The following is a 19,369-nucleotide window of genomic DNA, read 5'->3' as shown; positions in this document are numbered from 1 at the left end:
TGCTTTGATGCAACCAAATTTTTCCAAATCATGCTGGCTGCCTGAGCACTCAGCCATCTTGCAGTCCTTGCAGGCTGATCTGCTCACTTCTACGTTTTTACTGACTCGTGACAACCATATCAACCTGGTGATAAGAATTATACCGGGGACAGTGGGTTTCACGTACCTCACTTTAAATGAAGGAGACACAGTACCTATTGCTTACAAGTCACACTTGTACACTTCGGCTGAGATGCAGTTTCCCGCTGTGGAAAAGCTTTTGACAGCTGTGCAGATGGCTATTCTTAAGGAACGGGCTCTGTCACAGGGGAAACGCATGTTGGTTGTTACACCCTGTCCTCATTTAGAGGCAGTCACGAAAGCCAGTGTACCTAATTCAAAAGCTTTGCACCCTAGGTGGATTCAATGGGCTGCGTCCTTGACGTCCACGGATGTCACGTTTATATTTGACGCCTCGTTGCGGTCGCAGGAGTACTTGCAGTATGAGTTTGTTCATCCTGCTCCTCTAGCTATGCGACCTTTGGAGGACTTCCATTGCATCATTTACACTGATGGGTCGGCGCAGGTTGCGCATGGCTCTAAACATGCCTACGTTTCTGCTTGCGCAATTGTGGTCGGTCCTATGTTGAATGATGAGTTCATCTCCAGGGAAGTGCACATGTTGCCACTGGGAGATTGCACCGCCCAATTGGCAGAGCTTCGTGCTCTCTTACTAGCGTTGGAGTACGCTGATCCTAGTGTTACTACTCTTATTGTAAGTGATTCTTTCTACTGTGTCCAGTCTTACAATGAAAACTTGTTCTTTTGGATTCAGAATGAATTTCGTGATTCCAAGGGTAGCACAATAAAACACAAGATGATCTGGGTTCGAGTGGCGGATCTTAAGGCTACGTTGCCGCTCGTTTTTGTAAGTCATACTCTTGGCTACCAGCGTGTGGGAGTCCACGCTGTCGGTAACTCGCTTGCTGATGAAGCAGCGAAATCAGCAGTGTCTACATACTTAGTTGCAGCAGTTACACGGTCCAAAAGTAAGTTTGATAGTGACATCTTGGCAGCTGTTGCTGCCACTGAGAAGGGAGGTAAACATCCTTCGGGGTTCCCTTCGAAGTACACATACCACTTAAGTCCCGATAAGGTTCCTTTTGTGAAAATTCCTGATGTTGGTAAACGTTTGATTCCCAACTCGGATCACAGGGCAGACTTAATTACAGCAGCTCATGAAGGTGTGGCGTCTGCGCATGCGGGCGTCTCAGCCACTGTAACTCAATTACAACAACGTTTCTGGTGGCGGGGACTGTACAAACAGACACGTGATTATGTCCTTCTTTGTGACATATGTCAGCAGATGAAACCTTTGACTGCTGCGCGTCCGCCACAGACTCAGTTGTAGATATCTAATAAACCACTAGGTTGTGTTTATTTAGATCACTGCGGTCCTTTTTCATCTGATACTGTATATAAATACATCTTAGTTGCAGTTGATTCATGCACACGCTTTGTGTGGGCCTGGCCCCATCGCAGCGCTGATTCACGGACTGTCATTAGAGATTTGCGCATCTTTGTAGGGATTTTTGCCTGTGGTACCTTCCATTCGGATCAGGGTCCGGCTTTCGCCTCTAAGGCGTATAAGGATGCCATGCATTCGATGGGGGTCCAAGTCAAGTTTTCGTCTCCCTACAGACCTGAGGGTAACAGTGTAGTGGAGCGAATGAACCGTGATTTAAAGCAATCTTTGACAGCTCGAGTTATAGGCACTGGCAGAAACTGGCTAGCCCACCTCTATGGCGTGCAGCGTGCTCTTAATAATCTCCCTAGAAGGTCTCTGGGTGGGCGGACCCCATACGAAATGCTCTTTGGCATCAAGATGTTCGTCCCTGACCTTGACGGTCTAGACTGCGTGGCTCGCGCCACGACCTTTGACGTAGATGAACATTGTACTGTTTTACAGAATCTACAAAAGACCAGAGACAGTCTTGCAAAGGAACATTTGCCCTCCACGTCGGATGTTGCGTTGCAGATCCCGGTAGTCGGCTGGCTACCCCAAGTTGGAGAACTGGTTCGAGAGAAGATCGACAACAAGAAAGAATTTGGTCCTTCCTATCGAGCTCCGGTTCCAGTCCTTGGAGTGAAGGGCACAAGAACAGTCATTTTACCACCACTTCCTGGTCGTAAGGAAAACAGGTTTATCTCGATTGACAATGTCAAGATACACCGAGTGGCCGATTCTTCTTAGCATGACACCGGCTGTTTCCTGTCCTTCCATTGTGAGAAATTCAGTTTTGCCCACTGCTTCTAATCATGAAACTGAAGTGGCAATCAAGTTGCCTGCTATTTCCAGTCCTTTATTAAGTACTTTGCCCGGTACAGACCTTGCTGAAGTAGACTATACTTACCCCACTGACTTGTCCATGCCTGACCTGCAAGCCCGTTTGGCCACAGAATCCAGATTTTCAGTTGACTCTGTTTCCAATGCCTCGAAGAACCCCTCACATTTTTCAGTTTATGCCAGCTTGTTTAAAAAACATTTTTTAATTCCGCCTTGGACATATATTTGGCTGGTGCTTTTTTCAATTTATCTTTTTATGTCAATTGGGTTTGGGTTTTATTTTGTCCGTCTTATGAATGGACACTATGTCGAAGAAAGAACTTGCATTCGACATCTAAATGGAACTTTGGCCCCCCTTTCCTCATCGCATTCTGCACACAGATTGAAAAGAGACTTGACATTTGTTAACATCACTGCTTGGCCTGTCCTTGATGGGATAGTGTGGGATGCCGTTAGGTTTCAAATTCATGGCCCTACCGAGGTTGTTAATGTCCCCAATGTGCTTAGGGTTAATATGGGGGATGTTGTGAAACAAAACATTCGTTCTGATGATTGGGATGTTCAGGCCGTAGAGTCTTTGTTTTCTGATTTGAAATACTATGCTGCCTTTGATGCTGAAGATTTGTACTTAGAATCTGCTAATTATGGTGATTTGTTTTGCTTTCAACATTTTGACAATCACTTCTTACATAAAACAGCGTCCAGAAGGAATACTGTAAATTATACACAATGGGAACATTGCCCAGCTCCTAACCAAGGCAGTTCGAGTACTTTTTTGAAAAAGTACACTTATTTTACTGACTTCAATCAGTCTAATCCCGAGTCCTTTTATTTTAAAATGACACAGAAGCCTATGTCCAAGGTTAGACTTACCGATACCAAATTGTTGTATTCGAGATCCTTTCTTGATCAGCTGGCTGTAGGCGGCTATGAATTATGGAGGGAGACGATTGACTTAAAATCAGTTTGGGGTTCTAGGAACTGGCAGGTACAAGGCATTGAGGCTTTGCACCGTGCTTGTCTCATCCCGAATCAGATGTTGTTTTTGAATTCTTCTATTTCCCAGACAACTTGCTTTGGATTGGCTACATCTAAAAAATTATATTCTCCGACCATCCCAGAGTTAGAAGAATATTCTGGCTGGAGTAATTATACTCAGTTTTCGATTAGGGACTTACAAACCCTATTGCTGAATTCATCATTTAACATATCCAGTATGGATCCTAAAGGTTGGCTAGTGTGGCACAGAAGTGCAGATTCATGCCAGCACCGTTTTCTGGATTTATCTGATGGCTTTACACAGGTCAGACCTGATCCACGTTTTGAAACTGAGCATTCTGTCACAACTTACTCTGTGGGCAAATTGTGTCAGAATTGGCTGAAACATTCAACATTGTCTGCAGTTAAATTACATCTTGCAAAGCTGAATGATGATATAGATTTAAATGATTTCATAAAGGGCCCGGCTAGTGGTAGATCAAAAAGATGGATATATGCTGTTTACAATGAAATCTGGAAGACATCACAGATTGAGGCTGCGACACGCCTTAGAGCTATAGATCAGGCAAATTTAGAAAAGGTGCTTGCTGTGGTAGATAATAGTATTAACATGCTTTCTTCCCGCATTTACACTTTGGATAATATTGTGTCTTCTGTAGTGGATATTGTGCATGATGAAGTGTCTGTGTTGTACCATGGTCAGAATCAATTACGTTCTGTCATGCAATTTGCATGGACCCTTCAAACGTTGAAGGCTGGCAAGGTGCCATGGACCTACATGAATGTTTCTTCTCCCTTTGCTCCCTTTAATTTGACTGACAAGCAGCGCTTGCTTTCCATGCGAGATGCTTCATTTTCTATGTTACATATTGAGAAATTGGAGTCCTTGCCTTTCTCTGTGGCAGAGGCCAACGATGCAACGTGGCTTATCCACGGTTTAATAACTTTGCCTTTTGCACTGTATAAATTTACAAATTGTATGCGATATGTTGCCATAGGTCGCTATGAGCCCTTAGGTAGTGCATTTCTCCATGAAGTCTGGTCCCTTTCTTTCACTTATAGATGTTTGAAAGACGGCCAGGAAGTTTATCTGAATGGGGAGGAGTGTACAGAAACACCAGATCATTTGCTAATGTGTAGGCATATACAATTGCACGGTTCCTGTAACCAAGACCGGCCGAACTTGGCCTGTGTTTTAAAAGGGACTCCGGTTCCTGCAATCACACCGACTTTTACCTTACTAGGGAACGGAAGTTATTTACTTTTAAATAATGAAGATTGTTGCGGGTTAATTAAAGGTGTAGCTTATGTGGTAACCGTAACTGAGCGTGTGGTTTGCTGCAGGAATGTCCTGTACCCACCCACACATGAGAATAGGGAGGTTTCCATTTGGCCACGCATCCCAACCTTGAAAGCAGAATTCAGCGGCATGAGCAGAATAAGGGCGCTATTGTCCCAGAAAGAAGTGGCCTTGAGTTCGTCTAGGGAAACTTTTGTTCTTCACATTGCTAATACACGGACAGAGGTTCAGGCCCTTTTAAATACTGATTTACCGTTACAATTCAGCGAGATGGTACATTCTATCTTCAACGCGTCCTCCACAAATGGGCTGGCGCATTTTTTTAAGTCTGTTAGCAGTGGTCTTGTAACTTCATTTGAAAAAATCTTTGGAGTCATCCCTGCTTTCTTCCATTCCATTTTTTCGAGTTTATTTGGTGGATTCCCGGTTATCCTGGCACTAGCGGCAGCCGTTCTAGTGGTTGTTTGCTTCCTTAAATATGGATGCCCCACGTGTGGAAGGAGCAGCCCAGCCCCTCCTAGCGCTGTTTCGTGACCGAATGCTTGAATATTATGGCACGCTGCCGCTTGCGATTTTAAGCACGGCATATGGATTATCGTTTCGATTTTCCTACTTCACCTGTGTACAGCCTGTATTTCACTGCCTAAGCTGTGACTTCGATTGGGCCATTGATTTGTGTCTCTGCGGACCGGTTTCTCCTGAAGTCGACTTTAATCAACTGATGAGTCCCATCGTTACTCACGAGTTGGTTTGCACTGGCGACAGGATTATGGCCTTAGCAGCGATGCATGGACTAATGGGTCCTTGGAACGTTCTTACAGCAGCGCAGGATTTCTTGGCAATGAGCTTTCTTGAAAACCCTCCGAGTTGTCCTCTGATGGTAATAGAGGATCCAGTGTTGGAAGAACACGTTTGCTCTTTTCCTCTTTTGAATTGGATGGCTGAACTGTTTTCGGATGAAGACGGTGATTTCCTGTTGGAGGCTGTAGCTGCATATTTTGCATATTCGGTCTTGCCTTGAAAAGACTTCCTGGTTTTTGAAGATGCCCGATTTTTTGAATTTTTTCACCTCCCATTCATATTGGCTTGAGTGCTTGTGACATTTTTTATATTTTGATTTGGTTACTGCAGTTTTTTATACTTATAAGGTTGTTCATGATTGTTGAACTCTGCTTTCATGAAGTTGCCCTTATCTTATCTTATCTTATCCGTCCTCGGATCATGGGGGGGTGTCATATAGCTACTATATATCTTTATAATGCGTTAAGTTAGCATAGGCACATTACATGTTTAAACGCCATTTTTTCCTTTTGCTGCTTCTGCACACAACACTTAATTGTTGATTTAGCTTTCAATCTAGTAGTTCGTTGTGATTTACATGAGAATAATATGTTATTACTCTGATATCAGCTTTGCTCAATAAACTATGTCTGTACAGAGAGTGCTGAAGCTTCAGGAACAACAAGATACTGAATTGTTATGAGGTCTGATCTTCGCGCCTTCATAGACATAACATAAGTGCAGCTTCCGCCAACTTTGGTTTTAAGGCGGGTTTTATATGGCTTTGCTGGACACACAAAAACACACTTGATGCTGTTCGCATGCAGAGAGAGCTGGTGTATGCTGATGTGATCTCTCATTCTAGGATCCTGAGGTATGGGCCCGCCCTAATTCAACCCAAAGAGACCTTCTTAGCTATTAATATAATATGCGAGTTAGGGAGGGTGAGAAATAAGTGTTGTTAACCCTTATTCATTTACAGCATGTTAACATGCTATCACCTTTCGCTTTTTATGGACTAGTAACTATGCTGATAACTTTGCTTTTGATAATATGTTTCCTTGTATTATCTAAGATACTGCGCCTGAGAAGACGGCATTAGTACATAAATATTTCAAATGTTCACGTGTTCTCCTTTACTCCACGTTCTGGTTTGAAATGATTGTATAACGAAAGAGTGCTCATGTGTTCCACGTAACCTGAGGTATTGTAAGCTCATGTTCTGGTTTGTCTAAACATTGGGAGTTTGTTATGACCAATGAGACACTGTAGCTAGCTCGGTAAGGGGTTTGTTGGGTACTAATGTGAGTTTTGGGTCACCCTAATTTGCTGAGGTTCCAATCCTCTGTGCACAGTTCTGTGGGAGAACAGAAACCCTGCTACACTCCAGGCTGTGTGTTTTTTTATTGAGGTGTGACTAAATGACAACAATAATTCCACACACTTGCTAATGAGGATAAGGTGCAAGCAACCTCCTCAAATCAATTTTAAGGCAGCTAGATGAATCCTAGGATATTGCAATTCTGCTTAAAAAAACACCAATGAGTATTTTCAAATCAATTCTGAATTTCATGCCCACCATCGATTGGATCCATTGTCAACAGCATCCTCCTACACGTGAAGAAAGGTTACGCTGCTGTGTCACTGTTCTTGTTGTAGCCATAATCATACATGCAAATATTTTTTCCCCATACTTATCTCCAGCATTGCTTAGGCTACAAATATACTGTTCCTTCTAATACTCCTCTCAGGCCACTCAATGTCTCATTTCCTTTTTTTTCATATGCTGCTACTGCTAGTGTGGTACTCCTACTACCACCACAACAATGGAATTTCTGTTCTGGATGGATTTCATGGGCAACCATAATCGCCATTTGCCATGCAGCCAGCGCTGTGCCTAGCTCTATTCTCAAACACGAATCACAGGTAAGATAAGCATTTTGGGGAGGTAGAATAATGGGCTAGGACTCGGAGGAGAGGAGAGACTGACAGTAGTACTAGTAAAGTACTAGTAGGGCAATTATTATTATTATTATTATTAATTGGGTTTTGTTAAGCGCAAGCAACCCGGAGGCCTCGTAGCGCTGAATTCACTAACTCTGTTAGTGGCACTTTTGTAAATTTTTGGACGTTTTAGATAATTCATGCTGGTAAGTTTGAGGAAACCAAACGTACAGTAACCCCGCCCACCACCCCACAAAATAATATGAACGCGTACACTATGTTGAAGTATGTAAAATAAATAATTATATTTCCCCTAACAAAAATAAACTATTCAAAAGACCCAACCCACCCCCTCCCTAACGCCAATCAATGTCCATAGGAATGTCCCTCAAAAAGTCCCTCTGAATCCCCAACGCCCAATTCCCCCCCCCCAACAGTCTTTAAAAAAAGGGCAAGGAACAGTCACTTCCGGCGGTGTCCTGTGGACAAGTGGTCCCGCATCTCTTTACGGAGGTCCTGGAGCTGGTGCTTCAGCTTCTCAACCGTGCGCTCCAGGTAGTCCACTCTCCGGCGGAGACGGTGCTGATGTGCCATCCAGGCTCTGGGGGGCGGGGAGCTGCTGTTTTACTTGCTGCTCCGTGGCGGCGGTGGGAGGCTGTCGGACCACCGTGCTGTACCACTGGAGGCTGCTGGCTGCTGGACCCAGGGTCACAGGAGGAGGAAACAGCTGTTGCCGCCTCCTCCTCCTGCTCCCAAGCTACCAGCCGCCGATATTCGGCACAAATGGCCTCCAGCTTCCGGGCCCTGGCCCGGACAGCCATCTCCTTCTGGCTGAATTTTTGTGGAGCATCTATATGAAGAAAGTAAGAAAAATACTGTAACCAATGCTCTAACATTAACACAAAAAAATTCAACAGAAAGTTGTCTCACAGTAACACTAGCAACTTGCAAGCACAGTATAACATTTTGACATGTATCTTTCCGCCGTCTTTGTAGGCCTGTAACATTAGTGGGAGTTTCAGGAATTCTACTAGCAGCACTCTGGACCCACTACATAGTCAGAGAGTCAGAGAGTACACCAGTCTTCTTCTTTTTTCTCTTGTTTTGCGAACAAAATTACTTCTATGTGAGCTTGTGGTAGCTGGCATAATGCCAGCCTAGTCAGCTTGCACCCGAGAAAACCAGACACAAGCCATGATGACGCAGACTCGCATTACTTTAAGGAGTACGTGCAGGTGGGGATAGGGAAGCTCTTACTTTTCTATAGGGGTGGCACTGGCCATACTCGGTTACATCAAGGGCTACTGCTCCATGTAATTTATATTTCAACAAGGACTGCGGGCGGTCGCCAGCTGGATGACGTCCAACTGTCTCCAGCTGAACGCTAGTAAGACCGAGGTCATGGTTTTTGGCAGACAGCCGGATCTTTGGGGTGAGAGATGGTGGCCGGGGGATTTGGGTCCTGCTCCTATCCCAGCCGCCGAGCTTAAGAACCTCGGGGTCTGGCTGGACCCTTCCCTTACGTTTGTGTGTCACACCAAACGCACGGCGGCCTGCTGCTTTGGCATCTTGCGCGGGCTCCGTCCAGTGCTTAAATTCTTCGATGCCCCTACCAGGCAACTCATGATCCAAGCCACAGTCATCTCAAGGCTGGATTATGCGAGCTCCTTACTGGTTGGTCTGAATCAGGCGGAGATTGGGCGCCTACAACGGATTCAGAACGCCGCTGCAAGAGCGGTGGTAGGCCTCCCAAGATTCTGCCCTACCTCCAATACCCTGCGGTCATTGCATTGGCTCCCTGTGGCCCAGCGGATCCAGTTTAAAGTCCTCTGTGTCGCCTATAAAATTCTGAAGGGGTCCCCAGCAATGATCCTCATGGCCCTTCTCGCCCACTACACCCCAGCTCGACTCTTAAGATCTGCAGACCTAGAACTAGCTGTCGTGCCGCGTTTCAAGCGGAGTCGAGCTGGAGGACGCTCGTTTCGAGTGCGTGCGGCGGTCCTGTGGAACTCCCTGCCCCCGGCGATTCGCGCTATGAGGGATCTGTTTTCTTTTCGCCGTGTGGTGAAAACTTTTTTATTCCCTTAGTTCTTTTATATTGGTTGCTTATTGTTTAGTTGTGTTGTGCAGCTACCTTGTCGGGCGCCAGGACGCTCCTTTGCTGGAGCATCTGTGCGCCAAATAAAAACGCATAACATAACATAACATAACATAACATTTAGCACTGCCCCCCCCCGGACCTTGACTACTACAAAAGGAAAATGAAGATTATTCATTTCTGATCATTTAGCCAGCCGATCACATGATCTTTGCTTATATGATGGATGACTTTAGGTGCTTTGTTTTGATAGATTGAGTGAACAACAGCGATAGGCCACCCATGATTGACACCGCTGAATGAAAATTATTAACATACGCAGTGAGTGTAGTACCCATAATTGCCGGAGGAAGGGACTTGATTTGATATAATGTGAACTATACAATACATACACAATATATGCTGTGCTTACAAAGTAAACTACTGTACTGTTAGTCAAGGGAGTATTTCTGAACAATCACAACTTCTAGTATTTATATTTCCTCTGCAGTGCTACTCTGGCACAGACATGCTGTTCAAAGTAACACTCTTCATCCACTGAGAATCTGCTCTACATACACCTCTGCTATCTATGAGGAAGAAGATACCATCCAGGCTCCAAAGTGAACATCTATCACTCTTCTTAATGTCTCAACTGGACCAAAGTTACTTTTTCTCAACAACCAACTAACACCCTTTTTATTTTATTTGGTAAACCACCGTCTTGACTTGCATTTGAGTTTCACCCAAATAACATATTGCAATGCACACCACACAGGCATTTTCTGATTTACCCACACAGGCAGTCATCTTTTCTTTCTCCTCCAGCCATCCTTGCTTCAAGCAGCCATGCATCTGATTCCTTCCTATCAGCCACCTCTGCATGCATTCAAAAACACGTATAATTCTTTACAGTCATAAATGTTACGACTCGCTCGTCCTTCCTTACACCCTTCTTTCCCTTTTAGTTCATCACATCCCTCAAGTTCATCTGATCTGACTTGGCTTAACGATAAAAGTTTCACAGCTGAGTTGAAGTCAAATAGAGGGGGCCATTGCTTACTCGAGAACTACTGCCGCTAATGCTATTGCTAAGTCAAGCGTCACTGTCTTCTCCGTGGTTGGCAAAAATGTAGTTCTAAATTAGTAACTGTTCTTAACAGTACAGTGTACTTGTACTAGTGTAATGTCTACTGTACAGTACATCATACACCTCTTTGAGAGCCTACTCTAAAATGTCAATAAGTAAGGAGTATAATAACTTACCACCGTCTGCCATTGCTGAGCCATCCCCCAAAGCAGCTCCTCCTGGTGGCACTTGATGCGCCGCCGCATCAGCCCCTGGAGTGGACGCCTCCGCGCTGCTGGCCCCGGCACTGGTGGTGGTAGGAGCCGCATCCAATGTTGTGACGCCTAGAAAAAACATGTCATATTTTTAGATGCCATACACCGCCCCCTATTTCGTCTCGTAATGGAAGAAAATGTTAATACATAAACAATTTTTAATTATTGGGACTGAAAAAAAGTGACGGTTTTGGGGAGGGTGTTAACTGTTTATGTGCTTAGCCATAAAATGCTACACTTTTTGGCACAACTGATAAATGCTTGCTTTTTAACGTGCACCATTTTTCTAATAACAGACAGAAGACTCCATTGCCCTTCTGCCAACAAAAGCTTTTCAATTTTCACCACCTACTCCTCATCACCACCAGTACTTGAAGTTCAAACAAGGTGAGGGCTCCCGCACAGTTATTATAATAATTAGATGTGTTAAGTTGAAGTATAGTCTAGGGAAGGGTGTTTAAACTTTAACGTCATCTATCACCACTGCTCGCTGGGAATACTGCGCTAATAAAAATAAAGAATTTGGTTTTTTATTTCTTATTTGAAAATAAAATTTTAAAACTAAAAAACACTGTGTGGTTTTTGTTCACGAGTAAGTGAGCGGAAGGGTTTTCAGTTGCACTACTGCACTTTGCAAGCATGCTCCTGTGACTCTGATAGGTCGGGACTCAGTAGCCTTCTTCTGGGTCGTATAATGATTGGTCAGACACACTAGATAGTTGGTCAGGGGAGTAGGGGTTCAACTTCTGTTCTGACTGAGGTATGTGGAAAGTCGAACTGCACCTATCATCAACAATGTCCTATTTCTCTTGTCCATACTTCTGTATGTGCAGAATAGTCCCTGAAACACCAGCGGTACGGTATGTGCTCCTATCAAATTAAAAAGCCAACTACAAGCTTATTCTTGGTGGACATTGACATTTTGTTGTTGGAAATTGGCAAAGCACCAACATTATGAAGACTGGAATAGACAGCAAGGGCATCCCAGAGGACTGCCATCAGTGCCTAGAGCTATTGCTGGATCAGAGTTTTGTTTAACACCGTTTGCTGACTGGGCAAGCTTAGCTACCTACACAGACCGACTCATAATAATAGTAAATAGTAGTAGCACAGAGAGTGATAGTAGAGGCAGGATACGAATGTAGAAGCAGTCTACAGGAAGATCAAAGACTATTTTGTAAAAAATAGAATTAGGAAACAGTTTGTAATGAATAGGTGCTGTAAAAGTTACGGGAGTATAATTATTAATATTAACAACAGAACAACTTACTGGGGCCAGCAGAAGAGACCTCGGAGGACCGATCCTGCCCACCCTGGGAGGTGCTGATGATCATGAAATAAACACAAACATGGATGATTGTTTTTTTGAAATATTTGATTTCTTTGACCACAATCTAAAATTACTTCGGGGAAACAGATTACCAACAATTGCACTACTTGTATTGACCTATCTGATCTGTTCAACTAGGAGGATAGTACATCATTGCTGGATTCTCAGACCGTCTACTTGGAAAGTTATGTAAATCACTAACAAAACCAGCAACAAAAAGGTTCTACTACGACTGCCAGCACTCAGCAGCACGCAACGTGACAGACACAGTCTGTCATCATGATTGCAGACCACTAAAAAATGTCCTACTACTAAATAACAAGTCATAATATACTTAACCTATCAATCCACCACTATCTCTTCTAGTGGCAGCAGGAGTACAAAGGAAGTACTAGACTTAAGTCTTTAGTCTCTCTAACATTACGCAGTTCTGTAAAGTACTACACTCATACATAATCAGGCCAAATGAGCACAAAGTTGCAAACAAGTAAGCATAGTAGCAATGCCACTGAGCAGGCGAGCACCTGCAATCACAGAAGCTATTTAAACATTAATTTGCCTGCAATGTACTCGAATCGGGAGCATTCTTGCTCTTCGGGAAAAACATATATTAGCAATATAACACAGAGCAGAAGAAAACAAAGCAGTTATTAGATAGCTACTCACCAAGCCCAGTGATCTCAACGCCTAGCAGGTCGAGCAGGTTCTGCTCCCGGTCAAGGATGTCCGACCACCGGTGCGTCGCCTGGTTGTAGGTGCGGCGGACCGCCGACTCCCTAAACATGGCCCGGCACACCTTAGCCCAAAGCTGACGATGCTCCCGGAGGCCATACCCTGTACCGGGCCTGTCGCCTGCTGCGATGGTCTTCGGGAGGTGGTACTGCACAGAAAAGATAAGTGAGGCCACCTCCACCGCACTAAAGATCTCCCTGGCTGTGCTATCCTCCGACCTTAAGCGCCCGCAAGGGAGCCGGCTGCGGGGTGCGGGACTCTTCCCCTTGCTAGGGCCGACTCCCTTTGCCATGGTTCCGGAAAACAAGAAAAGGAATAGGAAAAAGGTAAACTGAAAATAAAAGAAATGAGAGAGAGAGAGTAAAAAGTAGTAATTAACTAAGAAAAAGTAGAAAAAAACACAAAATATAGATGTAGAAAAATAAAGTGATAGATAATGATTAAAAAAGATTAAAAGAAAGTTAAAAAAAGCAAAGGATTGCAGAGATTAAAAGAGGATGGAAAAAGTATGCCCAGAACCATAGCAGTGAATGGAAAACAAGATGGCCGCGCCCATTGTGACCATGTGGGTAAATTTGCGTGATATTTCCCCCGCGAGCACGCAAAAACTTGAATATGTAATTGCGGCCCGCACGTAGGAAATGCACAACGCGAGCATGCAACTAGCCCCCGGAAACGGAAATACGCAACGCGAACACTGAAAATAAGATGGCCACGCCAATGTACGACTACATGGGTAACAAAGCGCCCCACGAACACGCAAACATAAAAAATCCACAAATTCACACAAATTCACGGATTGTGCGGACCGCAAATTCGCAAATTTTGCCCATACTTAACTCAAACACACACCCATAGAGATGTGTCAGAAATCTAAGCACAATGTTACAACAGAACAGGTGAGTAGACATTACATGCACCCCCACTATTCCTCTCGAAAAGCGTGTAGCCATATGACCACGCCAGCCCTCACATCCCACCAAAATTGACAAAGATCAAATATCCAATTACAATGTGTAGACAGCTAAGCATATGTAACTATCACAGAAACCAAAGTGTGGCTCAACAAATCATGTGTTGAAGAAATTCAGGGCACAATTATGCACAGCACTGAATGCCATCTGTAAGTTCCATGGGGGCAGAGCTAAAAGGATCACATGAAAACAAAGCAAGCATGGTCTGTAGAACAATAAAGTAAGCACAGGACATGACAAAGGTATGCATGAGATAACAATGGCTAGTTCCTGCGCAGATGTAACAACTGCCAGGCAGAGCAATCAGCAAAGATGCGTCACATCAAAGTCGTAGTACCGCTAGTCGTCAGAAGAATACATGTCCTCGTATTCACAAATTCAGCACGTGGGGCATGGTATCCATTGACATGTCACACCATGGACAAGTCATTTATATACCTCAACATCATGTCATGATGCACATCACTGTACAGACATACAATGTGACAAATAGTAAACTGTGTGTTGCATAACCTGTAAATAAGATACATCGAACACCAAGCTTGAGGGGTGCACCCCAATGACTGTTTACCCTCTGTCCCACAGGTGACCAAGAAGTGACTGCAGAGGATGACAACACCAACCTGCACAGCCAGTCCCCACCCCTGGTACGTGGACTCTCTGATGATGACTACCTGGATTTTGAGGACGCAGAGCTAGAAGCCAGCCCACATGGCATGCCAAGGTGCTACAGGTCCCAGGACCCCATTGTCCCCTCTGCCACCACATCAGCAACAACAACAACAACTACGCTGACCCCTGCTGTAACTACCTGTGTAGCCTCCACCAGCACCACCACTACTACCAGGATAACCATCCCACCCCACCAACTGAGAATCGCAGGGGGAGAAGGTGGGTTCGTACAGTGGTGAGGCAACAGGTCTGTGACAGCAGGGCAGGTGGGAGGGCAAGGGGGAGCCAAAGCCAAAGCCAAACAGCCTCTGAACGGGCCCAAGGACAAACGGGCCAGGCTCAGGAAGATTCCTGTGAGCTCCGCCTGCTGCTGAGGTCCATAGACACCCGCATGGGCCAAATTGTGGACCTCTTGGGCCAGCTAGTGGGGGTTGTGAGGGCCAGGACTGTGGCGCAAACATTACCTCCACCTCCCTCTGGTGGCCATCATGATGACAGTTCCACATCCTCTCCTGCGGCCACGGAGAGGGGGTACTCCTCAGACCCCACTGGCCCCGCAGCACAGGCCCTTGTGGCAAAGCACCTGCCAAATGCCAGTCAAGGAGCCAGCCATGATGGCACACCCGTTCACCATTGCATTGACTTTGTTGACTGTCCTTCACCATACTGCCATGTTAATGGCATCAGTCTGTTGGACTGGGTCACCACATCAATGTGGTGACTACTCTTTTGTCTCATCTTACATCAATGGCAACTCATTGATTCACTAATCACTGTTTTGTGAATATTTCCTTCACAGTCACATTTACCCATTGAAAAAAAACACTACTTACACACCTGTGTAGTTGGGTCTGCTCTATGTTTATCACAGGATGTACAATGTTCACCATTATTACAATGTACCAGGAGCACAAATTGTTTGTAGACAAGGAGAGGCTGAAGGGACCTAGGAAAGCACAACTGAACAATATTCACTAGTTAGGGGGTGGCATCACAGAACACTTGTCATCAAGGCACTCAATTCTGCACACATTACAATGGGCAACAGTACCGACATAGACATCTTATATATGTGCTAAACAATCCTCTCCACGAAACATTAGCAGCCTGCACAGATTCAACTACGGGCTGCAGTCACAAAGCTCACCTAGACCTTTACACCAACAACAACATCAGCAGACAATGGCACCGTTGTATGTTGGCACTCACCTTCAAGGGAAGTAGCGATTGATGAGCTGTTGACTCAGGTTGACACTTCCTCCTTTCCACTACCCTTGTCTCTGGACATGGGTTGGTTAGCAGGAGGGGGTCTCTGCTGCTCTTCAGCGTCTAGGAGCAGTAGGATCTAATTGTGCAAGGCCAGGTTGTGGAACATGCAGCATCGAACTACAATCTGACATGCCTTTTTGGGCGAGTACCTCAGTACACCTCGGGCCTTGTCCAGGCAGCAAAATCATGACTTCAGGAGAGCAAAAGTCTGCTCCATCACACGACATGTCCTCCCATGGGCATCATTGTAGCGGACTTCACTTGGGGTCCTGGGACTCCCCAGTGGGTTCAGCAGCCAAGGATTTTTCGGATATTCAGAGTCACCTAAGTGTGAGATACACAGACCAACGTTGAAATATAACTGTGGCAACAGCACGCTATCTGACTCTGCGTACTCACCCACAATCCATGCACACTCCGGAAGCAGATTGGCACAATGCTGTTATGTAGGATGTACGAGTCATGGGCAGAGCCAGGAAATTTAGCACAGACGTGTGAGATGATCATATCTGCCTGGCACACCACTTGCACATTGATGGAATGGAAATGTTTCCTTTTCTTGTAGATGTGCTCACGTGCCTGTTGTGGAACAAGGCCAACATGTGTGCAGTCAATGGCACCAACAACATTAGGGATGTGGCCAAGAGCACAAAAATCAGCCTTCGCAGCCGCCAATTCATGCCTCCTGGATGTATCTGTCCTTGTAGGTCATTATAGTGGACAGGACATCACGTAGGACCATGCTGAACATAAGTTGCGACATCCCACCTGAAATGTACACCGTGTACTGGAATGAACCAGTAGCAAAGAAATGCAGGGCCACCATCACCTTACACGTTGGTGTCAAATCAATTAGATACGTTCCGTGAGGTTGCAGGTAGGGTTCCAACAGAGCACATAGGTCTTGTAGGGTGGGTCGATCCAGACGGAACTTCCTTATGACATCCTCATCCTCCATGTCTGCCAGCACTGTGAAGGTACGATGCACATTTGGTCACCTCCTAGGTGAGATGAAAGGGAACACATGGCATTGCAATCCCTAATGAGATGTGTCTAACATCTTACATTTTGACTGACACAACACCAACAATGACTGGCATCAAACCTCTTCTTACAGCACAAATTACATGTCAGAACACCTTCAGCTACACTAGTTGTACAATTGTCCACTGTACAAACAGTGAGTACCTCAAAAACAATATCTGACTATGTGAGTGCCCTAAGGTATATGACCACATCTTGCATAAGCTGCCTTGACGGTGGTTCACACAGCATATGTGTGAAACAGCAACACTCATGTCTCCTACCAAGCTGCTGTACCTGCCACACCTTCTTGCATAAGTTGAAATGGCACACCTCAACAACACAATGAGCACAGTCTGCACGTTAAGAAGCAGTATGTGCATGAGCCAAGCAAAGCAGACTGTCAATTATGCACATTGTGTAGTCAGACATTCATCACTATGAGTTGCTCAGCCCTATCACACATTGACATGTGTACCTATTTGAGAGTCTATCACAACACTGTTCTGTGTATATGCTCAGCAATATTACAAATTACATGTGAGGGAGTACATGCCAATGTTTGCAACCATATACACCACCATGGCATGTGTAGTCAGAATTGGGCTAAATGTTACATTGGCATTGTGTGCACTATCATATGCCATGAAAATGGTGTCAGCTGTGCACCGTTGGGAACTGGCCATTGCCATTGACACAGCATGATGTGTCCATAGGCGCTGTCAACGTGCTCCACCACCCAAATCACAGTTATTAGCACCAATGTATAGCAGCCACAGAGGTGTGTCATTGCCAATGCCAAAGCCACACTCGTGGTAGTGAAATACATATGGTAAAATGGGGGTTGGCATGCTCCACCACCCAAATCAAAGTCATTGGCACCAATGTATAGCAGCCACATTGTGGTAGTGACTGCCTGGCCCCAGCGGTGTGTCACTGCCAATGCCCACCGCACACATGGTAGTGATGTACACATTGGGAAATGGTGTTTGGCATGCTGTCCCACCCAAATCACAGTCATTCTTAGCAATGTATAGCAGCCATATCGCTGTAGCAACCGCCTAGTCCCTGCGGTGTGTTGCTGCTAATGCCAAAGCCACACTGGCTGTAGTGATGTACACATTGGAAAATGGTGGCTGGAATGCTCTTCCACCCAAATCACAGTCATTCTTAGCAATGTATAGCAGCCATATTGCGGTAGCAACCGCCAGGCCCCTGCTGTGTGTCCCTGCCAATGCCAAAGCCACACTGGCGGTAGTGATATATATATATTTTTATAGTCAAACGGCGGTTGGCATGCTGCGTCACCCGAATTACAGTAATTCTAAGCAATGTATAGCAGCCATATCGCGGTAGGGACCACCTGGCCCATGCGGTGTGTCACTGCCAATGCCACACTCGCACTAGTGATACATATATGTTTATAGTCAAATGGCGGTTGGCTTGCTCCACCACCCAAATCACAGTCATTCTTAGCAATGTATATCAGCCATATCGCAGTAGCGATCGCCTGGCCACTGCGGTGTGTCACCGCCAATGTTCAAGCCCTTACAGCCAATGTGAACCGCAATTGCTGTAGCCTAATGCAATTTTGAAAATCGCGGTAGGCGTGCTCTGCCACTGCAGGGCCAGTCATTGGATGCAATTGAAAGATGCACTACCACAGTAGCGACCGACTGGCCCCTGCGGTGTGTCCCCCCGGAGCTTTATATTGTGAGAGAGAGTGAAGAACATAGAATCCTTCTCAGGGGTCTCACTGATACTTGGTCCTTTTAAACCAACAAAGAAGAAATAGGCATAGAAGATGTAATATAAAAATAACATCTTTAATAACCTCAAATGAGGGAGACTACGTCACACAGAAACCTTAGCAAATGAATGAGGCAGTCTAAGGAGTACAGAAAACTGGGGCCTTATATATGCTTAGGGTTACATAGTCAGCATAAGACCAAGGGGCAGTCCTGGCTCATGTAACCATGCAAAATGCCTGATATGGACATACAAGATCTGCTTGCTCAACAAAGTTGGAGGAGAGTTACTTCTCCATACAGCAGCAAAAATAGCCCGACAGTTGTATGAGAGAAGCAGGTGCATTCTACTAGCTAGGCACTTCTGAGCATGTGCAAGGCTCTGAAGAGGGAAACAGCACATGGGGAGCACATGGCTAACTAAAATGGCTGCCAAAATAAAAAATGGCTTTCAGCTCATGCTAACAAATGCCTCCAATCTTTAACAAGAGCCTCACATTCCCACTGCTTCCAGACAGTGCTGCCTGACACCCCTCATCACCAACTGCTGCCGCTCCTAAATCCAAAAACAACAGTTGATGGACAGAATGTAGAACAATGTCATACATTCACCCCAGTACAGAGATCTGGGCGTAAATGTATCGTTTTTTGCTCACCACACCACCCCAATTCAGACATGCCCATATGCAAATCAGCCTTGACCCTGTGCCTCATGGGAACAGTCCAGCCCGAACTGCCAAGCCATGTCTTCCTTGGACCGGAATCAAGCATCCTATGACCCGTTTCTGGCTATCAGCCGTCTTCAGCCAGGATAGCTTGACTCCAGTGGTGTGGAGAGCACGGGACTCACG

This window comes from Lissotriton helveticus, chromosome 4_1 (assembly GCF_964261635.1).
Source record: "Lissotriton helveticus chromosome 4_1, aLisHel1.1, whole genome shotgun sequence".
Lineage (NCBI taxonomy): Eukaryota > Metazoa > Chordata > Amphibia > Caudata > Salamandridae > Lissotriton > Lissotriton helveticus.
The sequence above is the reverse complement of the archived record's forward strand: the minus strand, read 5'-3'. Positions refer to the sequence as shown.